Source organism: Diceros bicornis, chromosome 14 (genome assembly GCF_020826845.1).
Source record: "Diceros bicornis minor isolate mBicDic1 chromosome 14, mDicBic1.mat.cur, whole genome shotgun sequence".
Classification (NCBI taxonomy): Eukaryota; Metazoa; Chordata; class Mammalia; order Perissodactyla; family Rhinocerotidae; genus Diceros; species Diceros bicornis.
The window spans coordinates 5,150,196-5,174,722 of NC_080753.1; the positions used below are offsets into that span (position 1 = coordinate 5,150,196).

A 24,527-nucleotide genomic window follows, 5' to 3' on the forward strand; every position below is an offset into this window, starting at 1 on the left:
AGTGATATTGGCCTGTAATTTTCTTTTTTTTGTGTTGTCCTTGTCTGGTTTTGGTATCAGGGTAATGTCATCTTCGTAAAATGAGTTAGGGAGCTTCCCCCCCTCCTCAATTTTTTGGAAGATTTTGAGAAGGATAGGTATTAAGTCTTCTTTGAATGTTTGGTAGAATTCACCAGGGAAGCCGTCTGGTCCTGGACTTTTATTTTTGGGGAGGTGTGTGATTACTGTTTCGATCTCCTTACTGGTGATTGGTCTATTCAAATTCTCTACTTCTTCTTGATCCAGTTTTGGAAGGTTGTATGATTCTAGGAATTTATCCGTTTCTTCCAGATTGTCGAATTGGTTGGCATATAGCTTTTCATAGTATTCTCTTATAATCTTTTGTATTTCCGAGGTGTCTGTTGCAACGTCTCCTCTTTCATTTCTGATTTTACTTATTTGTGCCTTCTCTCTTTTTTTCTTGGTGAGTCTAGCTAAAGATTTGTCAATTTTGTTGACCTTTTCAAAGAACCAGCTCTTGGTTTTATTAATTTTTTCTATTGTTTTTTTGGTCTCTATTTCATTTATTTCTGCTCTGATTTTTATTATTTCCCTTCTTCTACTGATTTTGGGCTTAGTTTGTTCTTCTTTTTCCAGTTCCTTTAGGTGCATTGTTAGATTGTTTATTTGAGAATTTTCTTGTTTGTTGAGATAGGCCTGTATCGCTATAAACTTCCCTCTTAGAACCGCTTTTGCTGTATCCCATAAATTCTGGCATGTCTTATTTTCATTTTCATTTGTCTCCAGGTATTTTTTGATGTCTTCTTTGATTTCTTCATTAACCCAGTTGTTGTTCAGTAGCATTTTGTTTAATCTCCACGTATTTGTGGCTTTTCTGATTTTCTTCCTATAGTTGACTTCTAGTTTCATACCGTTGTGGTCAGAAAAGATGCTTGGTATTATTTCAATCTTCTTAAATTTATGGAGACTTGTTTTGTGGCCTAATATGTGATCAATCCCGGAGAATGTTCCATGTGCATTTGAAAAGAACGTGTATTCTTCGGTTTTTGGATGGAATGCTCTGTATATATCTACTAGGTCCATCTGTTCTAGAGTATCGTTTAAGGCCAATGTTTCCTTATTGATCTTCTGTTTGGATGATCTATCCATTGGTGTAAGTGGAGTGTTAAAGTCCCCTACTATTATTGTGTTACTGTCTATTTCTGTTTTTGTGTCTGTTAATAATTGCTTTATATATTTAGGTGCACCTACATTGGGTGCGTAGATATTCACAAGTGTTATATCCTCTTGTTGGATTGCTCCCTTGATCATTGTGTAATGCCCTTCTTTGTCTCTTTTTACAGTTTTTGTTTTAAAGTCTATTTTGTCTGATATGAGTACTGCTACTCCAGCTTTCTTTTCATTGCCATTTGCATGGAATATCTTTTTCCATTCCTTCACTTTCAGTTTGTGAGTGTCTTTAGGTCTGAAATGTGTCTCTTGTATGCAGCATATATATGGGTCTTGTTTTTTATCCAGTCATCCACCCTATGCCTTTTGATTGGAGCATTTAGTCCATTGACGTTTAAAGTAGCTATTGATAAGTATGTACTTACCGCCATTTTTTAACTTTTTTTTTTTCTCAGTGTTTTAGTAGTCCTTCTCTGTTCCTTTCTTCTTCTATACAGAATTGATGGTCACTTTCATTTGACCTCTGTCTGAAAGCTGTACTCTTAACTCCCCTCCTCCCTCCTTTTATGTTTTTGTTATCATATCCAACCTCTTTTTTGTGTATTTGTATCCATTACGTTCTAATCATGGAAATAGATAATTTTTCCTATTTGTGGTCTTCTCTTTTCCCCTTAAATCAGTCCCTTTAACATTTCTTGTAGCACTGGTTTCTTGGTGACAAACTCCTTTAATTTTTGCTTGTCTGGGAAAATTTTGATCTCTCCTTCCATTTTGAATGATAACCTTGCTGGGTAGAGTATTCTTGGCTGTAAGTTTTTTCCTTTTAGCACTTTAAATATATCATGCCATTCTCTTCTAGCCTGTAAGGTTTCTGCTGAGAAGTCAGCTGATAGCCTTATGGGGTTTCCTTTGTATGTAACTTGACATTCTCTTGCAGCTTTTAGGATTCTCTCTTTAATTCTGGACATTTTGATTATGATGTGTCTTGGTGTGGGCCTCTTTGGGTTTATCTTGTTTGGGGCTCCCTGTGCTTCCTGTACCTGGATGTCTGTTTCCTTCCTTAGGTTAGGGAAGTTTTCATCTATTATTTCTTGAAATAGATTCTCTGCACCCTTGTCTCGCTCTTCTCCTTCTGGGACACCTATAACACGGATGTTATTGCACTTGATGTTGTCTCAGAGGTCCCTTAGACTGTCCTTACTCTTTTTAATTCTTTTCTCTTTCACCTGTTCACCTCGGGTAATTTCTTCTAGTCTTTCGTCCAGCTCACAGATCCGTTCTTCTGTATCCTCTACTCTGCTTTTGAGTCCCTCTAATGAATTTTTCATTTCCAGTATTGTATTCTTCATTTCTGATTGGTTCTTTTTTATCTCTTCCATTTCTTTGTTGACATTCTCACTGAGTTCATCTATTATTCTCCCCAGATCAGTGAGCATCCTTAACGCTCTTAGTTTGAACTCTCTGTCGGGTAGGTTGCTCATTTCTGTTTCACTTAGTTCTTTTTCTGGGGTTTTGTCCTGTTCCCTTACTTGGAATGTATTCTTTTGCCTCCTCATTTTGCCTCTTTCCCTGTGCTTGTGTCTACGTATTAGGTAGGTCAGCTATGTCTCCTGCTCTTGGATAGGTGACCTTATGTCAGTGATGCCTTAGGAGGCTTCCAGTGTGCTTCCCTCAGTTCTCAATGTTCCAAGGGTGACCCCTATGTGGGCTACGTGTGTCCTTCTGTTGTGACCTGTTTGCTCTCCCTGTAGGAGCCCAGGGAGGCTGAGTTATGCTCCTGGCCAGCTGTTGTAATGCTCAGCTGCTTGTAGTTGTTGTGGGCCCTTCAGTCTCTTTATCAGGTGTGGGGAGCCCCAGCACATTTGGCTGCAAGTTCTAATACCACATTTGTGTTCGAGTATTTCTTTTAAGTGAGTAGGTCCCCAGTGTGGCAGGTTGTTAGGCTCAGGGCCTTACAATTGCTGTAAGCCTCTAGCCTATTAGGTCTCTTGTCAGCTCTCTGAGGATTGCAGCTGGGTGGGGCTGGCCTCAGGCACAGGAGCACCCAATCGTTTCAGGCTTTGGAAGGTGGGGCAAACCTCTTATGTGGGTCTTTGAGAAGCACAAGTCTTCTGCAGCTGACAAACCCTGCCGCCCACAGGTCCACACACACAGTCAACACAGTCCTGCCCCGTGTGAGTGCCCCGACTTCCCCAATTGGACCCAGTCTCTCCATGGTGGGAGCCCCACACACTCCGCCACTGCCCCACACTCTCCACCAGCTCCTTGTGCACACCCTGCCCCGCTCAAGTCGGCTCAGTTGCCAGGCTGCAGAGAATCCAGTCACCAATCTATGCAGGCCCACAAGTTGCCTGAGGGTTTGTTGTTGGGTGGGGCCAGTCTCTAGGGTGGGCTGCCTGTCCTGGCTGAGCTGGATTAAATCGGTGCTCTAGGGGGTGGGACAGACCCTGGGCTAGCAGACCTCAGGGAGAACTCCAATGGCATCTGTGTCAGCACGCCCACACCAGGCCTCAACAATGGCCGCCGCCAATGTCCCAGTCCCTGGAGAGGTCTCACCCCTCACCGAGATGCACTCAGGGCCTATATGGTGAGTCTCTTTTCACCACAGCACTGTGCACCTTTCTTTCTGGTGATTTTAGGATGCTTCCTGAAACAGGTGAGTTTACACGCGGGCCCTAGAGCCAGTTTTACTTTCTTTGTGAACCGGGTTTTCTAGTGTTTTAGTAGCAGGCAAAGTCAGATATTATGCCTCTGGTCTCAATTGTGCTGAGTCCACAAAATGCCCACAGCGGGGCCGCTCCCGGCTCAGGGCCCCGCGCCTCCAGGGAGGGCTGCGTACCTGTGAGCTGCTCCCGGCGGCCGTGATGCTGGCGGCTTGTGAAGGCGGCGTTTTTCCTCTCCGGAAGGGAGTCTCTGCCTCTTCCACCTCAGTTAGGATTGTCCGTTGTTGCAGGAGTTCCTCTTATCCAGTTTTCAGTTCTGCCTCAGAGGTAATTTTTCCACGAGTAGTTGTAAATTGGCTGTGTCCACGGGAGGAGGTGAGTTCCGAGTCTGCTTACGCCACCATCTTCTACATGTTCCATTAATCTTAACATGTTTGATAACAATAAGAATAAGGGTAAGTTAAAAAACCCAATGGTATTTTATTTTTTGAGGGGTAAGGGAAATACTATCAAGCTTATTCTAAAATTCATATGGAATAAGAAACAAACAGAAATAGCCAGGAAAATGCAGGAAAAGAAAAGTAATGGGGGAGGGTAGAATCTAAATCTACTAGACAATAAAATATGTTATAAAATTTTATTAATTAAAAAAATGTGGCACAGGAAAATGAATAGACAACGATACACAATGATATATGGAGAAATTGACCCCAATAGATATGGCAGTATACAATATGATAAGAGTAGGATATCAAATTGCCAAGAAAAAATTAAGTATCCAATGAATTGAGATTGGATATCTTAATAGCCATTGAGAAAAAAATAATTTAGATCTTCATCTCATACCTAAAATCAAGAATAATTCCAAATAGATTACAAATTTAATTGCAGGAAAATGAAACCATGATGTATTAGAGGAAAGAAGAAATAAAGCCCTTTCTAACTATGACTCAAAACCTAGAAGTCATGAAAGTAAAATTAGTAAATTTCACCATTTATCTAAAATATAAAATTTATAAATGTATAATAAATATATATAAACATATAAATATATTGTATTATATGTAAAATTTATTTATAAAAATAAAAATAAATTCTGTATGGGGTAAAAATAAGCAAAATCTGAACACCAATGACAAACTAGGAAAAAAATTGTAACTCATATCTCCAAGTGCCAACCTCCATAATATATAAAGAACTCCAAGGAAAAAAAAAATTCATTTTAGTCATCTCCTCATCAATTTGGGGTTAAAAGTGTTTAACACTTGAGAATTATATAGGACAGTACTGACTAATACGTTGGAATATGAAGGGGTGTGCGAGTTCACTGATTCTATATCAAAAATCTCATATTTCAGAGGAGAATTAGAGAATTACCTACCCAAGCTTAACAAGGCAGCAAAGCAAGTTGTGGCTTTAACACATGACTTGTTACTGGCAGCCTAGTGATCTTTATACTTCTTAATATTGTTTTGTTAATGATATCAACATTATCTTTGCAATTACCTTGTTAAAGCATTTAAATTGAATTGTAGACTTGACAATGACTGTAGACTAAAAGATTGCACCTCAGTCGACTTTTTTCCTCCAGTGCTTACCGCAGTAACTGCTGCATATCAGGCACTCTAGACACTTCCCCAGTGCCATCCTTTGGGCATTACTGGAGGGTGGAATGCTTTGCATAATCACTGCTTCCTATGAATGGAGAAGGTATGGTGACATTACCTGTTCATTACATCTTGTGAAATTTCGGAGCTTTCCATTACTAGAAAATTGTAGAATGTAACACAGTTTAAATAGTTAATATGTAAAACAGTGTTCTCTAATGTTGTCTATATTTTATTTATTGAGAAATGAAAAGAATAAAAAAGAAATTTAAAAAGTAATGTAATAAAAGTAAATGGGAAATATGTGAAATTAAAATTTATAATTTTTATCAAGTAATACATTTTAGAATGTCTTTAAAATTATCTGGATGGGTGTTTGGCTTTGGATATCAGTGGAACTTCAGGTACTAATGCTCTTTTGAAATTCGTGTACTTTTAGATGGTCTGTCCATCTTAAGCCAAGAATACACTATTTAGAAAGAATGCTGTTTTATTAAAATAAGTTAAAATATATTTCTCTTGAATAACTTGAATGTAACTAAGTCATTTTTCTTAACATTTTTGAAACTGGAATATTTTTCTACATATTACAATTTGCTATCAGAAAAATCAATATGTGGTAAAATCTCTTGTACTAAGGAACTCACCCATCAAGAGAAACTGTACCATGAAAAAGGAAAAAGAGTATTTATAGAACCTAAACAAAATTAATGGTAAAATTTTTAAAATGCTCTGTATGATTGTTATAGCTACAAAGTCTCTAAATTATAAAAACTAAAGCTTGAATGTTGTAGAAGTGAATAACAAGCAGAAAATATAAGAAAAACATGAAGTAATGAAAGCAGAAAAAGTTTAAAAAGGGACAAATATTTTATAGAAGAAACGCATATCTACCACTATTTTATAACTAGTTTTGTATGTTCTAGCATTAGGTAATTTTGAAGAGATGTATGATTAGATTCCACATTTTGTGTATATTCTCATATTTATGTGAATGTATATTTTACACACACACAAACAGCTGCTTCAGCTGGACATTTTCTGGGCAGCGTCCAGCAAAATATGCTATAAATGTAGAAAGAAAATATTCTTTAATCAAATATGTTTTGAAAATATCAGGTTAGACAAAACTAAACAAATTTGTTTGTTTGTTACTTAATTTACTTATTTAGTTACAAAGAAATGTGCGTATTTGATGCTAAAAGGGCAGTGCCAGAGTTGCTTCTGCTTTGTTTGTGTGTATTTTATTAACCTTTTATCTTGAGATAATTGTAAATTCACATTTTTTGTAAGAAATAATACAGATAACATCCATATTACCTTCATACAGTTTCCCCTGATGGTAGCATCCTACATAAGCTTCACATAACATCACACCAGGAAATTGATGTAATAGGTTTATTTTCAAGACAGCTCAGAGACTCTAAAATTTCAGTGATTCTTATGAGGCTCTGGGAAAGGGGCCGTAGTAGGCAAAATGCCCAATCTTACCTGCCTATATACCCTTTCATTATTACATTATTTTTTTTCCTTTTGTAATCCATGTCATGAGATCTGTACTCTGTGGAACATGCTCTAGAAAAAGGTCCCTAGAAATAGAGTAATGAGGTTGTATTGCTAAACTCATGTCCCACAGCTGGCCAAATCTGAGTGACAGTTTGAGCTTTCTGGATTAGAATGTAGGAGGTTGTCTAGACACAAAGAGAGGTTGCTTATACACAAAAGAAATAAACAAAATGTACAAGAAGTAAGTAATATGTTAGTTTACAGGGAAATACCTGATTATGATGAGTAAAGAAATATTTAATTATATCTTATGTATACATACTTGTGTATGTATGTGTATATTCAAAAAAGTGAGGAATGTGCTTATTTTAAGAATAATAAAATTCTCTGAGACAAAAAATTTTTTTGAACCTATTACAATGTCAATATAATATCCTTTGATGAATAGAATCAAAAAGATAGTTTTAACAATTGCAGAGAAAGAGGTGAAATTATTATCCTTTTTCTATAAAAAATTCTATCTTCTTTTTTATCCTCAGGTATAGAATAATTATTTGACAGTTTGCCAGAATAGATTGTGTTTAGTAATCTCAATGACGTCAGAATCTTATCTACCTCTAAGGGACTCTATAAAAAGAAAAAAAGAGACCTTGAGGAAAACAAATTTCAGAATTAGTGAAGCATAGATCATTTCTACACTGAGAAATCCAGTGACAAATTTATTGACCCACTGCTAAATGTATAAACAAGTAAATAGTGCTGGTCACATATTTCCATAGTACAGAGCAGATAATTCAGAGATGTCTTCCATCAGAAAAAGTCTATGTGAATCTTCTGATAATTTGAGAACAACCCTCCTATATTGAAGCACTGAAGTGTTGAAAAAAGGGGATAAAATGACCCAACAACTTTGTAAAAGGCCATTCTTGCTGCCAGGTAATGCGTAGTTTAGATGATAGGATGTGTTTAGTGGCTTTTAGAGTCTTCCAAGCAGCAGATACTAATGGTTAAGGCTGGGGACGTGTCAGTGGAGATGAAGCCTTCACTCGAGCACTCCTGAAAACAGTGCCTCCACAGTTTTCTTTTTCATTTTAAAGGGTTTGGATTGTTAAAAGTCTTTCCTGGAGAATGAGCCAGTTTTTGCTTCATAATAAGCACTTTCAAAATCTCAGTGACAATGGCAAACCTTTATTTTTGTCTTACTGGTATGCAGGTCAGCTGTGACTTTGCTAGATTTTGATGGACTTGGCCAAAGACTTAGGACAGGGGCCAGGTTTGCTCACTGTGCATTCCCAGTTTCTTTGGAACAGTGGCTATTCAAGAAATGTTCTTCTCATGGCAGTAGAGAAAGGTGCCAGAGGCCAAGTAAACCATGCTAGTGTGTTTGAATCTCTCCTTGAAACCAGCATCTTGTCCCTTCAAACCACATATTTTCCAAAGCAAGCAAAAAGACCTACTAACATCAATGTGGCAGGGAAATATACCAACTACTTGCAGTGGAAGGGCTGCATGGACACATGGCTAGGGGTGTGGATGTCTAATTCTAACAGAAAGACAGTAAAGAATTGGGAACCATACCCCAACCTACCACATGTAGTAGCTATAACTTTTACCTAGCTCCTAAATTTCTCTCTGCAGCCACACAAAAAGACCTATTTCGTTAATTTAATAGATGTTCAAAGATTAAAAGTCAGCTACTCATATATAAATCCTTACATATTTTCCAAGAAAAAGTATTTTGTTCCTTTAACCTTCCTTCTGGTGTTAGAGAACTATGAACATACTTGATGGTCTGGCCCCCGTTGTCCTTCCAGGTCTTACCTCCGGCAATGCCCAAGCTTTCGTCCAGTTCTTCAGTTACACAGCAGATTCATGACTCCCCAAATACATCATGAACTTTCAATTTGCCATGCATTTATTCTAGCTATTTCTTTTAGCTAAAATATTCCCCTTCCACCGTGTTATCCTGATAAAATCTTTTTTCTTTCCTCCATACCACATTGAAATGTCAAATCTACTGTGAGGCCTCCCCTGATCCTTCAGGCAGGATTAATAGCTGCTTCATCTGTGTGTCATTGTATTCTTTTAATGCCATTTGTAATTTAGTTATTGGAAGTAGAATGTTTTTTCCTCTCTCGGCTTCTCAACTGCCCAAAATATAGAAATTTCTTCCCATTTAGGGCATGAGGGAGGATGCATCACTCAATACAGTATCATTTAGCAGTCATTGAAGGAAATAGAAACAACTCTAGTATTTCAGACAGAAAATGGCTTAACAGAGAGAATTAGATGCTTAAAAAATGTTGGAAGTGCTGGAGGAGCCTGACTGATTAGGTCCCCAGACGCAATTCCCAGAACTAACCTGCCAGGGGCTCTACCGCCCCTGCCACATGAGGACGGCTGGGAATTACGAAGATGCCACTGGATCCCCTAGTTTAAGAATGCTCTGCTCTAGTTGGGGTTCAGGGATTGGGAAGGGTGGGCGAGGCAAGAGGTTATCAGCTGTTCCTTCAACACCCACACACTGGAGCTGGGATACAGCAAAGCTGCTGTAGAAACTTCCACATCTCCGCAACCTGGCTTGCGAGCAAAAAACTGCAAAAAACAGCAGGAATATCGCTCTCATCTAACTTCACCTTTCAGACCTTGCATCAGTGAATTTAATCGTGAAAGCCAATTTACATTCATATACCTAATCACAAGGGAGTCAGAAAAATATAGTTTTTAGCTGTGGAAATTCATGCTGAGTGCCAAATACACCATATATCTGATAGTTTATTCCACCTCTTAGTCTCCCCTCGTTTTAAGAGGATCAGGCTGTGATCTGATAGATGAGCCAGGTCAAATCTGACAAATGTTGGTCACATTTATCTGTCTGTGTAGACTTAAGTTATTAAAACAGTCAGAAAATAAGACATTCTTCTTTTGGGCTCTTGAGTTGTCTTCACTTAGCAAGATGTGAGGCAGCAGCAGCCCAGCTAAACATTTTCTCTGTATACACGCCTCTTCCTTTGACCCAACTCCAAGTGATGGTTCAGAGGAGAGTGTTGAGAAGCCCAATCTTATTTTCCTCAAATCTAAGCAGTTTTTTTAATCCCAGCATTATGGGGAGAAAAATACAAAGACAAATCAAAACAAAAACAAACAAACAAAACAACATACTCAAAGGGGAATGGAGTAGGATTGCATCATCATTCCCTAATTCTAGCATTTATACGTTTGGAAGTCAGTCCCCAGGGCAAGACCCTGGGCTCCTCACAGTAAAGAGAATTCTCAGTGCCTAGAACCTTCTAGGCTTTCAAATATTTTGATTAAATTTAAACCAATATCATGCTCATTTAACATTCTTTAATTTCATGTAGTAAAGGGACAACATAATAATGTCAATGACATAGTTGTTGACAAGCAGACAGATATAGGTCCAAACTTGGCTTTAGCTCTTACTGAGTCTGTGACCATGATCCATTGTCTCAACTTCCTATATCTCTGGGTTTTTTTACCTATAAATAAGATATAGTCTTACCTACCTTGTAGGGCATGTGCAAAATGTAAATGGAATGATGTTTATGAGAAAATGTGGTAATAAACAGATAATCAATGTAAGTTAGTTAGGTTTTTTTTCCTTCCCATCCTTGTCTCTTCTCTCCTTAAAATTCTTGTCACTATCTTCAGGACAAGATCAGTGCTCTAAATTTCCTTGAGAATGTGATGCCCAGTATGGGTCATGATGCTCCAGGTGTGGTTTGTTTAACACATCTGTAGAGGAGAGACCACCACCATAATTCTAATTAGGTATACCTAACACATCATTCGATTTTTTGAAAAACAATTTATGCTATTGATTTACAGTGCATTTAATCAATTCCTTAGGTTCTGTTCATACCATCTGTTTTAGGAACATGTCTACAATCCTACTGTACTCAAAGCAAAGAATATACATGGATCTCTATAATGTTTCATCGATTAAATTTGACCTATTGTCTCTGTCTGTCCAGATTTTCTTTTATATTGGTTCTCTTCTTCTATATACTTGTGACATTTTAAAACTTTATGTCATTCATAATCCTTTTGCACACCATGACTGTCCTGATCAAGGTGTGTATAAAAATTATTGGTTAGGAAAAGCCTGAGGCAGGGACCTGGATTGCCCACTAGAGACCGCTTTCCAGATTGACATCAGATTTATGGGTTGTGATTACCTAGATCATCAAATTATCAACTCCCCTGAATTATGTTCATTTCCCTCACATCCCTCAACCTATTTCACAAGGATGTCATGATATATTTTGCTAGATAATTTGAAGAAATAAAGATGCAGCTGACATTATAAAATGCAGCTATCATCCTGTTTAGAAGAAAGAAAAAAAACTATAACATTTCCATTAACAGAATATTTATTTGAATTTGTTACTCACATTTCTTGCATTTTCTCATACATAGAGCACAGATCTTTATGAGCCAGCTATAGTGGTATAGCAATCAGAGTTAGCCCTTTGGTATATATTGTGCTCCTAGAACTGAATCATTTAGCTGTTGCCTTTTGAGCAAAGTGCAATTCTTGGGCTTTTTGGTGTAACTCAGGCTATTAATAATTAGATGGAGCCACTTTTGTCATTTGTTATCATTACTTGAAAATTGTTCAGCTATATTAAACTTTGAAGGGCTAGAACTCTATGCTTGGATTTTTAAAGTTAAAATAAAATATTTACCCAAGGTAGCTTGTTATCAATAACCATTCCTGTACAACACTATGAAGAACATCAGTAATAACTTAAAGCAAAACATGAACTTCCTAATCATTTTAAAATTAACCTAATTTTCTACTGTAAACCTGAGTTGAGATCACTGATTAGATTCAGACATCATGATGTATACCTGGTGAACTTAGGGAACAAGTTGACCATGAGGCGTCTATTTGAGGAAATTGATTGTAAGAGTTTAAAGTTCTGTCTGCCGGAGGAAGTAAAGAGAAAGGCAGAGATCGTCACATTTGTTTTATCCCATGCCCAGCCCCAAGACTCGTAACTGAGCCTCATGGAGAAAGAGCTCTGGGCAGAAGCTGAAGGAGATTTTGTCACTCCGCACCCATTTGATCGCTCTGCCGCTCTGTTGCCGTATGATGTAATATGATGATTGGCCCACTTTTGAACAGGCCCAGTAGAACTTTAACGTGTTGAGCATACCAAAAATGTGGTGGCAATCTGGAACTTCTAGAGGTGCCAGCATTATGTGCCTGTTTATAAAACCAACAAAAGTTTCAATTAAAGGGTTGAAGACTTTACAAGCAGCAGATTGAAATCAGGGACTGGAGTAAGTGATTAAGACCATGTTATATGCTGTGTACATGTACACACTATGCTGTAACTGTATCCTAAGTGTTCTCTGTGTGTACACAAGAGACAACGTTTGAGAATGTTCAGAAATAGCTGCCTAAGATTTTGAGGGGAGCTGGAGATAGTATATGAGTAGCTGCAGACAGAAACCAGCAACATTTTGAATATCACTGTCAACATGATCTATTATTTATTCTCAGGCCATCAAGTGTGAGGGAAACCAGGCTTCAATCATAAATTATTATTTACCTTAAGACAAAGTTACTATATGATTCTTTTTCCTTTTAGGTTATATCTTCTGATCCATCCTCTATTACCTCTAAAATACTTAATGCATTTTAAATAAATGTAAAGCAGGCTGACACTCATTTTTGATCTTCTTCAGGACAAGGGTCATGTTTTATTCACTTTGTTTCAGCCCTTGGCATATTGTGGAATATAGTATCTGTTCAGTAACACTTTTCTATTGTAAATATTGAATGTATGACAAAGTTTTTGAAATCTTAAGCCATTGTGCTTTGGTTAAGTTTCAATAAGTAACTCTATTCACAATAAGCTAGTACATCTTTTCTCCGAGTGTACTTGGGGATAGGCTACTTTTAGGATATTAAATAGAGAACTTAATCCATAGGCAACAAAAGAGCAGAAATCCAAGATTTTCATATGACAGAATCATCATATTTTAGAGATAATAAATGTGTGTAGTCAAAACTCGGAAACAAGGCAATGGAAAATGGCTTGCCAATAATACACAGCTTAAGTTGGAACTTTGAGATTTACAATTCATAAACAGTTTTCCATTGTGTCAAAATAAATGTGAGTCTATTATGCTGAAGTAAAAATTTAGACAAAAATTATTAGAGACAAGCCAAAGCAGAAGGCCTCAGCTGTTATTAATAGGCTTTTAAAATTGATGGATATATTAGTAGAAAAATATATCGCCTCCAATTGTGAATGTTGTGGTATTCTGGTCAATTCCTATGATCGTTTTCCTAGATGTCCAGAAATAGATCATTCCTTGTGTTCATACATGTATTTCTCCATCGACACCCTCATTGCCTTTCTCTTTTTGTTGCCAAAATAAAACAAACAGGTAAAACTTCGTCTAGGGCCGGCCCCGTGGTGTAGCCGTTAAGTGCGCGTGCTCCCAGGGCCGGGGTTCGGATCCCAGGCGTGCGCCCATGTACCGCTTGTCAAGCCATGCTGCAGTGGCGTCCCATATAAAGCAGAGGAAGATAGGCATGGATGTTAGCCCAGGGCCAGTCTTCCTCAGCAAAAAGAGGAGGATTGGCATCGGATGTTAGCTCAGGGCTGATCTTCCTCACACACACACACACACACACACACACACACACTTCTTCTAATTCCTTATTTTTTTTCTTTTCCTTCAGTTTCTTATGAAGTCACACAGGGTGTCATTTTGCTGCACAGTATTTTCCCAACTGGGAAAACATGGTAAGTGTAGACTACATGACAAAAAATAATAAATCCTTTGCACCCTTTCAGAATCTTAAGGTTTCTTCTTCCCCTGATCTCTCTGCAGTTTTGCAGCACAAGTGACTCACCAAAAGATCACTAATATCCCAGATAGGTGATGGCTTCTCAAAGTAACTTCTGCTTAGAATAACCCTTTTAAAACATCTTTTTCCATAATATCAAACCATTTAAAATCCATCTCAATCATAACAATAGCATTTAAATAACATTTCAATAAATTCAATTAAATTTCTTGATTGAAAAAATGTAGGAAAAAAGGTTTCCAGAAGCTAACCTCTCAAGCCAGAGAAGTCTCTGAAGAACTTAAAAGTCTGATAGTGAGTCTAGTTAATGAAATATGCTATCAGTGTGACAACAATGAGAATAAAGAATTGGAAGAGAAAAAAGACATTGGAAGTCAGGGCAGCAATTGAGAATATGCGTGGGGTCCAATTCATGGGTTTGTAAATACTTTATATGTGTGTAGATGATGTGTTCAAACCGTCAGTTCGTCTTTTCATATGTAATTTCATTCTCTGAGGAAGATATACAACTTTAAATTAGCCCAAATTTATCTAATTGAATTTTAATATCGTTATACAGCATATCTGGGAGACACAGTGTTTAAGAGTAAAAGAAAACATCCTCCAAAGTATTATAAATTATGCAATTTTTAAAATCAAGATTGTAAAACCAATAGAAAAATACGATGCTAATATATTCAAGAAGATGCCATTATGAATGCTGTTTGCAATAGTAAAGAAACATATTGATACCTTAAGTTGTTACTTAATTGGGCAGGAGCTAATTAATGGTGAAAACAATAAAATAACCAAACTGATTTTTTTCTCTCCTTTAAAAAATTATACATTAAATTTTGTATACATTTCTAAGTAAAAAAACTTTTATTTTTGTATAACATGCATGCCTATAAGAAATATTTTTTAAATGCTTCACATGCTTAAGTTTGATTCATATAAGACCTGATTTATTCAAATTGATCCAATGCAGTTGTTTAATGTATATATTAAAAGATCACCACTTTTTAATTACTTGAAGCAATATTCAGACTATATGGGATAAGATTTAAATATGAAAAAGACACTGTTTATATGACACTGAAGGCTAATACCAGAAATTGTAGTTTAAAGTCCAACTTCTAAAAATGTACTAAGAGGTGGAAGGAAAAAAATCATATAAGTATTTGAATCAGGTGTAAGCCTTCAGACAAATGGTCCTTGATGTTTTAATTCCATTATGCTTTACCGATATTATCTCGGAAGTGTACTATGCTTCAAATGTGACACAGACAAATTTGGAAATGAATTTGAAGAAAGGAAAAAAAAAAGACTTCTCTGCCTGGAAATCCAATAAGTTAAATGTTTTCCAAACTTGTCATAACTGCCAATGATTTATGACTTACAGAGTTTACTCAATGAAAAACTAAAAATAATGAATGTTCTTAAGAAATAATAATGAAGAAGATAACAAGAGATGTGCAACAGCAGCAATTTTCATCCAATTTAAAAGTTTTTCTTTCAAAAACTAGGCTTTCGGGGCCACAGATCCTGACTCAGGACCTTGCCAGACTCCCTGGGCCGTGGTGTTCTGCTCAATGCTACTGAGAACCTTGTCACAGATAAACGAAGCTGGCCACTAGCTAGAGTGGTAAAGAGAGACTGTAATCAGTAATTCTCTATTGCAAGAGGGAATAGAGTCCAACATGAACTGAACTCAACTTCGGTTTGTACAGAGGTGACAGGGAGTTAAGGGGAGAAGAGGGTCTAGGGAGCAGGTGAGCAGGGGCTCAGTGGAGTCAGAGAAGTGAAAAGTTACAGAAAGTGGGAGGGTGGGGTGGTTCACATGAAACCCATATGGGTTTGTCAACTGGTGCTTGCAGACTTGAGGCTTCTATCCTCCCACAGAGACTGGGAGATAGGCGTTGGCTGGAACAAACAGTAAACTCTATTGGCAGCCTTGAGTTTTCTCAGGCAGACGCTTTAAGGGGGGCTGGGGTCATCCTAGGGATGTGGCTGTTAGAAACTATGTTAGTGTTTTGTTCAAGACCTTATAGGCCAACTGTAAGGCCTAGGCAAGAAGAGAGTTCAGAGGACCCTGGCTAGAGTTTGGTCAAGGAGAGAATCTTTGTCACCCTCCAGGAAGGTCACCTGGCAACCAATAACATTGTGTCAGCCATAGCAGAGATGGCTTTGTGCACGTGTGACCTGTGGTTAATGCCCTGCTGTGCCACTCTGAAATTCTTAATAACTTTTTAAGGGCGGGGGCCCGTATTTTCATTTCACACGGGCTCCAAAAATTCTGTAGCCATCCTCAGACCATGGAGTGGAAGTTTAGGTCTCCACCGCAGAGGCTCACTGAGTTCTGTTACTGCCTCCGGAGGTCACATGCTGTAGCTCTGCTCCCCCCTCAGGGCTTCTATGCTGGGGTGGAGGTATCCTTTGATAATGGGGGACCAGAGAGTGGAACGGTGGGTAAATTATTCTCCCTTCCTGATTGCGGAGGGAATGATGTCAGAGATAGTGTCCACATGAATCCAGTACTCTTCTCCTGTGGCAGACAAGTAGGAGTGTTTTCTGGTGAAGCTAAGGCTTGCTAACACACTTCCTTGTGTTGGTTTTCCCTCTTCTCCTGCCTTAATCTTTTTTCTCCTCACTCTAAGATTGGACCATGCCCCCTGACCCATGCAATAAAGCAACAGTACATATATTTGGCCTCAAGATAGTTTTTTAAGATATCCAAACTAAGATATTCAGGAACAGTGAAAATGTCCAAATAATATTTTCTACTTCTTAAGTGAAATATTTAGGCATTAATAAAAATAGTTGAAGAATGATAAAGGAATAACTTCTAATCACTACTACTACTTGGTTTGGTAATAAACCAAATATTTCTCTCCAGGTTAACTGGGACCACTCAGTTTCTGTAAACATCAGCTCCTTGCAAAGATGTTCCTTTTGGACTTACTATCTCTGATACTTCCAAACATTCAAATACATTTAACAAAAGATCAACATTAATTCAATTTCAAAATTTTAAGATACTTTCCATAGGATATGTAATATTTGATTAATATTTTTAAGATATTAAATAATTTATCAATTTAAACGTGTAAAATAGTTAATGGGGCAAAGTCTGTTTATGTTAATTTCAAAAGTGTAGGTTATCTTATGCAAAAGACATAAAGTGAAATGCATCTTTCCAAAAAAAAAATAATAGAGAAACTTCCATTTGGACCAATATGTGTTAGAAATAAAAATCATTTTAAAATTTGCACTAAATTACTTAAATATATGTACATATTGTGGTTAGTCTTGATTCCTTTGGTGCCCAAGGCTATGTCAATATGAAAGAATATTTTACAAATGAATTTGTTTTGGCCAAAAGCGAGTGGGTGGGGAAAATGAAATGAATAAAATGATGTGATGAACTGGCTGCACCACCGATCCAGCTTCGGTGCCTGAGAAACAGCCAGCTAGAGCACAATGCTTTAGTATTTTAGCTCCACTCTCATCCTCTTGCTCAAGATCCTTCTTGCCATATCAGTTCCAATTTCTAAATGTACAATTCACCCTTGATTCCACAGAATTTGGGATGGAAATTACAGAATTAAAAAATTATCTCACATTACCTTTTGCATTGTCAATGCTTCCAATATAAAGGTTGCTAAATGTCCTTCCCTTTTACCTCATTTGAAAGACACATTCCTACTTTCTTTCTACTCAGCATTGTGGTGCCGAGAAATTCTGGTGTGTATTTACTTATTGAAGAGTAATGGGTTTGATTTATATTTTTTGTGAAGTAAGTAGTAACTTTGAAAGGAACCTGGATTCAAAATAAGAAAAATGGGCTCTAACATCAGTCAACACTAGCAGAGTCCACCGTGGACAAGCCCCTCAACTTCCATGGACTTTGGTTTCTAATTTAAACCATGAAGATCTTACTGTTGATACATTTTTGTAATTGCTACTATCAACATCCCTGATAAACAGAGCAAATATTTTCTTTAATAAAAGATATATTTTTAAGTGAATAGACTTTTTTAAACAAAAAGAAACTAACAAAACTCATTTCATTTGGGGTTACTCAAATTTAATACTCAAATACTCTATCTAGAAGCTTCTGCTTAATACATAGTTTTTCAATTAAATACATATTTTGATATATGTATTTTGATAGAATAGATTATACAGAGAACTGGAGGGTTACCTAAGTATTGAAGGGTTAGAAGTGAAGGATTTCAGAAGTTGCCTCCAATGGTCTACAGTATGGTACCTACAGTATTAAGAAAGATGATTCTCAGCATAATACTTAAAAGCTACAAGTAAAACTCCAGGTCTGCATGCATATGGTTCCAATTGGTGGAATCTAGCCAGAACCCTGATTTCAAATGGATTCCAGGAAATTGAATTTCTAGACTCTGGCTCCTGAGGTGCAGGGCAGAACTCAGAAGGAGAAAAGAAATATCCAGCACAGGGGGCCATCCTCGTGACATAGTGGTTAAGTCCAGCGTGCTCCACTTTGGGGGCACCGGTTCACGGGTTTGGATCCCAGGTGCTCACCTACACCACTCGTCTAGCCATGCTGTGGCAGCAACCCACATACAAAGTGGAGGAAGACTGACACATATGTTAGCCCAGGGCTAATATTCCTCAAGCAAAAAAAGAGGAAGATTGGCAAGAGAGGTTAGCTCAGAGAAAATCTTCCTCACGAAAAAAGAAAAAATATCCAGCACAGTCCATACCTTTGGATACTCATTGTTCATGTGTTCCTCTCTGTGCATATTTATCTTCCAAGATAAATATGCCACTCTGCCTAACATTATGCATCTATCCTTCTTCCAAATAAAGACTTTCTCAACTTCTCACCCAAAATGGAAGACTCAAAGTTCAATATCCTTATATATTCATCTCTGAGTGATAGTCTGCTCTTCTAACTACTTCACATTTTCCTTTGATATCCTGTAATTTAAGGCCTAAATCAGTATCACCACCACCAATGTGCCTTATATACCATTGTGGGGAAAAAGTAGAGAAAAAAATGTTTAACATATAAAAGTATATACATAACAAAGAAAGAAAAATATTCATAGCCACTGTAGCTTTTGTTTCTTCAACCAGACAAGAACCTGCAGCGTTTAAGTGAAATGTTCTTCCACTATCTATACCATATTTCCTTTGGCTTCAGTCAACATCTCAGCTACATATGGTTCTTGAGCTCATGTGATGACAAAATTTCATTCCAGAAAGATCTGAGCCATAAGTTATCTTTCTCATATTGTGTTGCTACGATCGTTCATTAGCATTTATCTTCAAACACAGAAGTATTGATAGGCAACCTAGGAACTCCTCTGAGCTCCAGAAATGCTCCACCCCACTATTATGTTGTAGCACTGTAGAGGGGAAATACATATCCATATTCCAAAAAAGTGCTTGCTCTGTGATGAGAAGATTCCTATGTAATCAACCTATTACCAAATGATGGTTAGTTTGCCATAGAATGGTGTCACAGCAGAGGCACATTATCAGTCTCTTCTGTTCACAGGTTGGGAATACAGCACTGGAGGTAGCCTGGCCAGACACGGTAAAGAGAAAGCTGTTTGTTGAGCCCATGCATAACATTCATCTCCAAATTCCAATATCATTTAGTCCGTGTGTCCATTGGCCAAGCACAGGCTTGATGGAAAAGGCTGACTGACATTCCCTGAATGGGCCATCTTGTCCACCTGATTATTGTAACCTTCCTTTGCTGTGGATGCCCCTTTGTGAGCGGTCACATGGGTCACAGATATCCTCACATGCTGTGCCTTTCTCTTCTCCAGACTTCTTTTTCACTAATCCTCTAATCTTGCTTTTCCTTGGTAGCCATCATTCTTACCAAGAGGTTCTAGTGCAAGAACAACTTGATATCACATAGCGTTGCCTTCTATAGGAACTTTGGACCAGGCAATTACAGGAGATGATTTAAATAACTATTTTGCCATTGCATACGATAGACTTCCAGTGTTGCATTTTCTATTAGCAGTGTGATCATTACATTCTTTAAACCTAACCATCTTTGAACCAATTCCCAATCTAATACTGTACCAGTTGGTCAGAAAACAGAAGGCTCTTAAGCTATTTAAATTAGGAGGAGGTTTAACTCAGGGAGCTATAGGCTTACACAGAAGATTGAAGGCTAGGAGGCAAATATGATGGAAGCTGCTTTCAGGGAATCTCTGATAATAAGGGAAGCCATCTCCAAGTTTCTCACATGCCCAGAAGTACTAAAGTGGTACTTACATGGTGCTCAAAAATGGCTTGAAATCACTGCCAAAAAATAATGGTTTCTCCTTATCCTCTACCTTCCAGATATAACATATATGATATATGAGTAATATATGAGTAGCTTTTATTGGAGGACATCAAGAAAAATCCTGCTGGCAATGAAGCCTGGGAAATGTAGTTTCCAGATTGTACTTCCCTGGGGTACAGAGGAGAACATAGAATGGCAGGGATGGATCCAAATATTAACAAAGTTCATCTGACAACCATGGTAAATCTAACTCACTATCTCAACAGCCTCAAAATGCATTTATTAGGACCTTTTAAAAAATATTTACTTGAAAATTGTTTTTTATATTAAACTGCTAATTTATTGATGCCTAAATCAAATATTTAAAAATATATTTAAAAAATAAATCATGATGAGACTATGCTAAAATCATTTCCATGAAAATTAGTATTTTCATTTCTTTATTAAATTCTATGCATCCTCAGAGAAACTCTTTTTAGTTTCTTCTGTGCATTATACACCCAGAATACGTTGCCAACTAAGAAATTACATTTACTCTTCTTATTTATTTTTATTGTACCATATAATAAGATATTTAAATATAGCATACTCTTTGTTTTAGAAAAAGCTGAAATTAGGATAGTTTGAGAATAGAATAATATTACCTTCCTGTGATGTGATATAATTTTAAGTTGATTAAGGCAATATATCCAGCATTATTTCGCTATTAGTGATACTAGGTTTTATGATATGCTTAAAGAGATGTTTATCTGATCTCTCAACTTTAGTGATGTATTTTCCCTTTGTAATTAATAAATAATTTGTGATATGATTCTTTGAGAACCTATGACTGTCAAGTTCCCAAGCAACTCTTTATCCAGTGGTTTTAGCATCAATTGATGATTCTTGACTGAGTCAAGAATATTACATTGGTGGGTGCAACTTGGGTGTGTCTTCTTTTATAATTTCTTCTACACGTATAACTTGGCTTCCCTCTGTAAAAAACAGTTTTTTAAATTCTATCCCATAACGTCATTTTAAGTAGCTCTATGGTGTCACGAGCTACTTTTTAACTTAATTGTCAATATTCATTACCATCATTATGGCTTTTGATTTCAAAATTGTACCAAATGTGAGGATATATGTCAGTTCTTATGTCCTTCTGGATTATTCCTGTTTGTGAGCATTTCTTTGCTTTATGAAGCAATAAGGTGTCCAGGCTCATCTCAAACTTAACCTGCCCCAGATATATGGCCATTTCATAGGGAATGGTGTTTAAAAGCCAAATTCTGGCCATTGATACACTCTTGGCAATTGGAATTTAGTGCCTTTTAATTTCTTTCAGTGGATAGAGTTGAAATATATACATGTTTAATTAGGAAATAAATCTGATAATTCCATTAAAAACCAATATCATAGACATCTTGTTCACCATTCTTTATTTCATACTGATGTCTCTTCATTATATCTTGCCCTTTGAAGTGATACAATGGAAAGTAAGATATATTTTTAGTATCTTTACCTATAACTTGAATCTAGTCAGTAGAACACAATCTAGACATGTGACCTGAACTCTTCATGATATCATTAGTAATAATCCCCTTGCCCTCAAATAAAACAATGAGTTTGTTCTATATTAAATGAATCTAAAGAGCTCTGATATCTAATGCATTGGAGGAGCCTTGAGAGAATCATGTATTGTAAAAGAAAAAATAAACAAACATACTTGACTATGGTAGAAAAGGAAATTTGAATATGATGTCTATAGCATAAAATATTTCTGTATCTTTGTAGTGATGATGGTGTAAGGTTAAATAGAAGAATATCCATGTTCTTGATATTTCATAATACACATGCTTAAGTAATTGGGAGTAAAATGTCATAATGTCTGCAACTTTCATTCAAATTGTTCAGCAGACACACATACACACATACTCCTATAAGAAGAAGTACAGCAAATAGAGCAAAAGTTAACAATTGCTGAACACAAGTTGAAGTTATGCTGCTGATCTTTGTTCTATTCTTTGAACCCTTTGCAGATGTTAATATTTTCAAAATAAAATGTTGGAGAAAAAAATATTGTCATATCTTTATGTACCAATATAAAGAGATACTCAAGATATATCATTTAGTGAAAGATGCATGCTGTAGAATGGTGTGTACAATATGCCATTATTGGTTTAGCAACTCAAAATATGTCAATAATTATATGTTTTTCCATATGTTTTAGATATAGTCCCTGCCTTCAAAGAACAAATACACAAACTGAGGAAAAAATAAATATATCAAAATCACAAGGCAGCACATTTATTTAGAATAGACTTAGAAACACAGCTGATAGATTTAAGGAAAAAAAAATTATTTCCTTGCACTATTTGGTTGAAAACAGTAAGCAAAGCTTTAATTTTAGAGTTTAGTGCTTGGGGCAATATAGAACTATCTATTAACAAAGAGTTATTTATTATATTCTAAATCTAGAATAATAAAAATGATAAAAGCAAAATCATATGTGTTAGGTATTGTGATATAATAGAAAATATCTATAGGTCTCTGCCCCCAGTTCCTGGCACAGAGCTCCTAAAACCCTTGTCATTTCCTAAGTGATAAGACCACTAGGAGCATTTTTTGTTCTAATACTTAGTCCTTGACCTCCAGCTCTTGCAATTTCCTGGGTGATAGGAGTGTTTTGTGTTTCAATGAGGCAACTCTGGATGGGCTCCTGGATGAGGGTTGGTCACTGGAAAGACCAAGTCATGATTAGAACCTTGATGTTTTCAGCTCCACCACCCATTCTCCTTAGAAGGGAGAAGGGCTGAAATAGTGTTAATGATCCATCACATCTATATGAGGAAGCCTCCATAAAGTCCCAATAGTATGGAATTCAGAGAGCTAGATTGGTGAACAGGTGGAGGTGTGGGGAGATTGGTGCTCCCAGGGAGGGCATGGAAGTTCCGTGCCCATTCCCACATTCCTTGTCCTACACATTTTTTCCACCTGATTGTTCATCTGTATCCTTTATCATATCCTTTTATAATAAATTGGTCAATAGTAAGTAAACAGTTTTCCTGAGTTTTGTCAACCACTCTAGCAAATTAATTGAACCCAAGGAGAGGGTTGTGGGAACCTCAGATTTGTAGCCCATTGGTCAGAAGCACAGGTGACATCCTGGACTTGTGATTGGTGTCTGAAGATGGAGTGGGGACAGTCTTGTGTGATCTGTGGGATCTGATGCTATCTTTGGGTAGATAGCATCAGAATTGAGTTACAATTGTAGGACACCCAGCTGGTGTCAGAGAATTGCTTGTTGTGGGGAAAAACTCCCATTCATTTGGTGACCAGAGTGTCAGATATGAAGTATTCTGTGTGACTAGTAAAGGGGACTTATAGGAGGTAGACAGAACTGAATTTTTCGCTTTGCAAGTATTCTACGCACACTCATTTTTTAGATGAGGAAACTGAGGCACATAAAAGTGAAGAAACTTGTTCAAAATCACACAGCTAATAAATGGCTGAGGCAGGATCCAGTTCAGAGTTTACCTACGAAGTTAGTTCTAAACTAACTAAATGGCAACTTTAACTATTTGTTTTACAACCAACTCACAAACTATATAAGATTCAATACATTGCATTTAAAATATTTTTGGAATAGAAGTTTTAAATCGTTAAGAAGCCAGTGAATGAGCTCAGTCATCACAATTGGCACATGAAACTGAAACAAGACATTTGAAGATCTTAGGTGTCTATTGGGAAAAAAAACAATGTTGTCAGTGTTTCTAATGTAAATGTCACATTTACTGTGAGTTCAATAGGTCTCTTATTGCTTCTATAGTTGAAATTACATGAAAGTGAAGAACAAGATATTTATCACATAAAAACCTGCTTCGCTTACGATGTTGTATCCTTAAATCATAATATTAAACACTTTATTAATCACTTCAACTACTAATTAGTTAATTAATTTCCAAAATTACATAAGAAAACTTAAAATCTAAAGAGAACTGCATATACAGCTCTTAAAAAAAGGGAGTTTTCAAAACAAACCCACACGATATAAACAAATTCTAGAGTGTACATCTTAAATGTTTATTTACAAATTATGACAGTTGCTAATTGTTTACTCAAAGTCCAACCTTCCTTTCTTCCTGTATACACAGTCACCCACGTAGAGACCGCATCTACAAGTCTCTCTTGCGTTTAGATATGTTCATGTTAACTCATTTTTACCTTTGTTCTGTGGACCAGGAATACCCAGCTAGCCGTTGGTTGGGCCCAGGGCAAAGGTTTCCCTGAAATGAAGCTTGAGTCTGTACTTTCAATAGTCTGCAATATTCTACCTTACATAAACCATGAAACGAGCTGCTAAAGACCTGTTTCTTAATCTATTGTATGGAGTCATGACAAATGCAACCTCAATTCTATTCCATAGATGTGCTGGGAGAAAATTCCATGGATTATGAATAAATATTAGGAATCTCATGAGA

The 24,527-nt window shown here is 36.9% G+C and overlaps 1 long non-coding RNA gene across 1 annotated transcript in view; it reads left to right on the forward strand.

Moving 5' to 3' along the window:
• Window positions 1–3,636: 3,636 nt before the first annotated feature.
• Window positions 3,637–24,527, forward strand: part of LOC131413538 (uncharacterized) — a 32,234-nt gene continuing 11,343 nt past the window's right edge. Inside the window, exons 1-2 of the long non-coding RNA XR_009221965.1 lie at window positions 3,637–3,757; window positions 13,671–13,734. This is a non-coding gene — a long non-coding RNA (uncharacterized LOC131413538). The remainder of the gene's footprint in view (window positions 3,758–13,670; window positions 13,735–24,527) is intronic.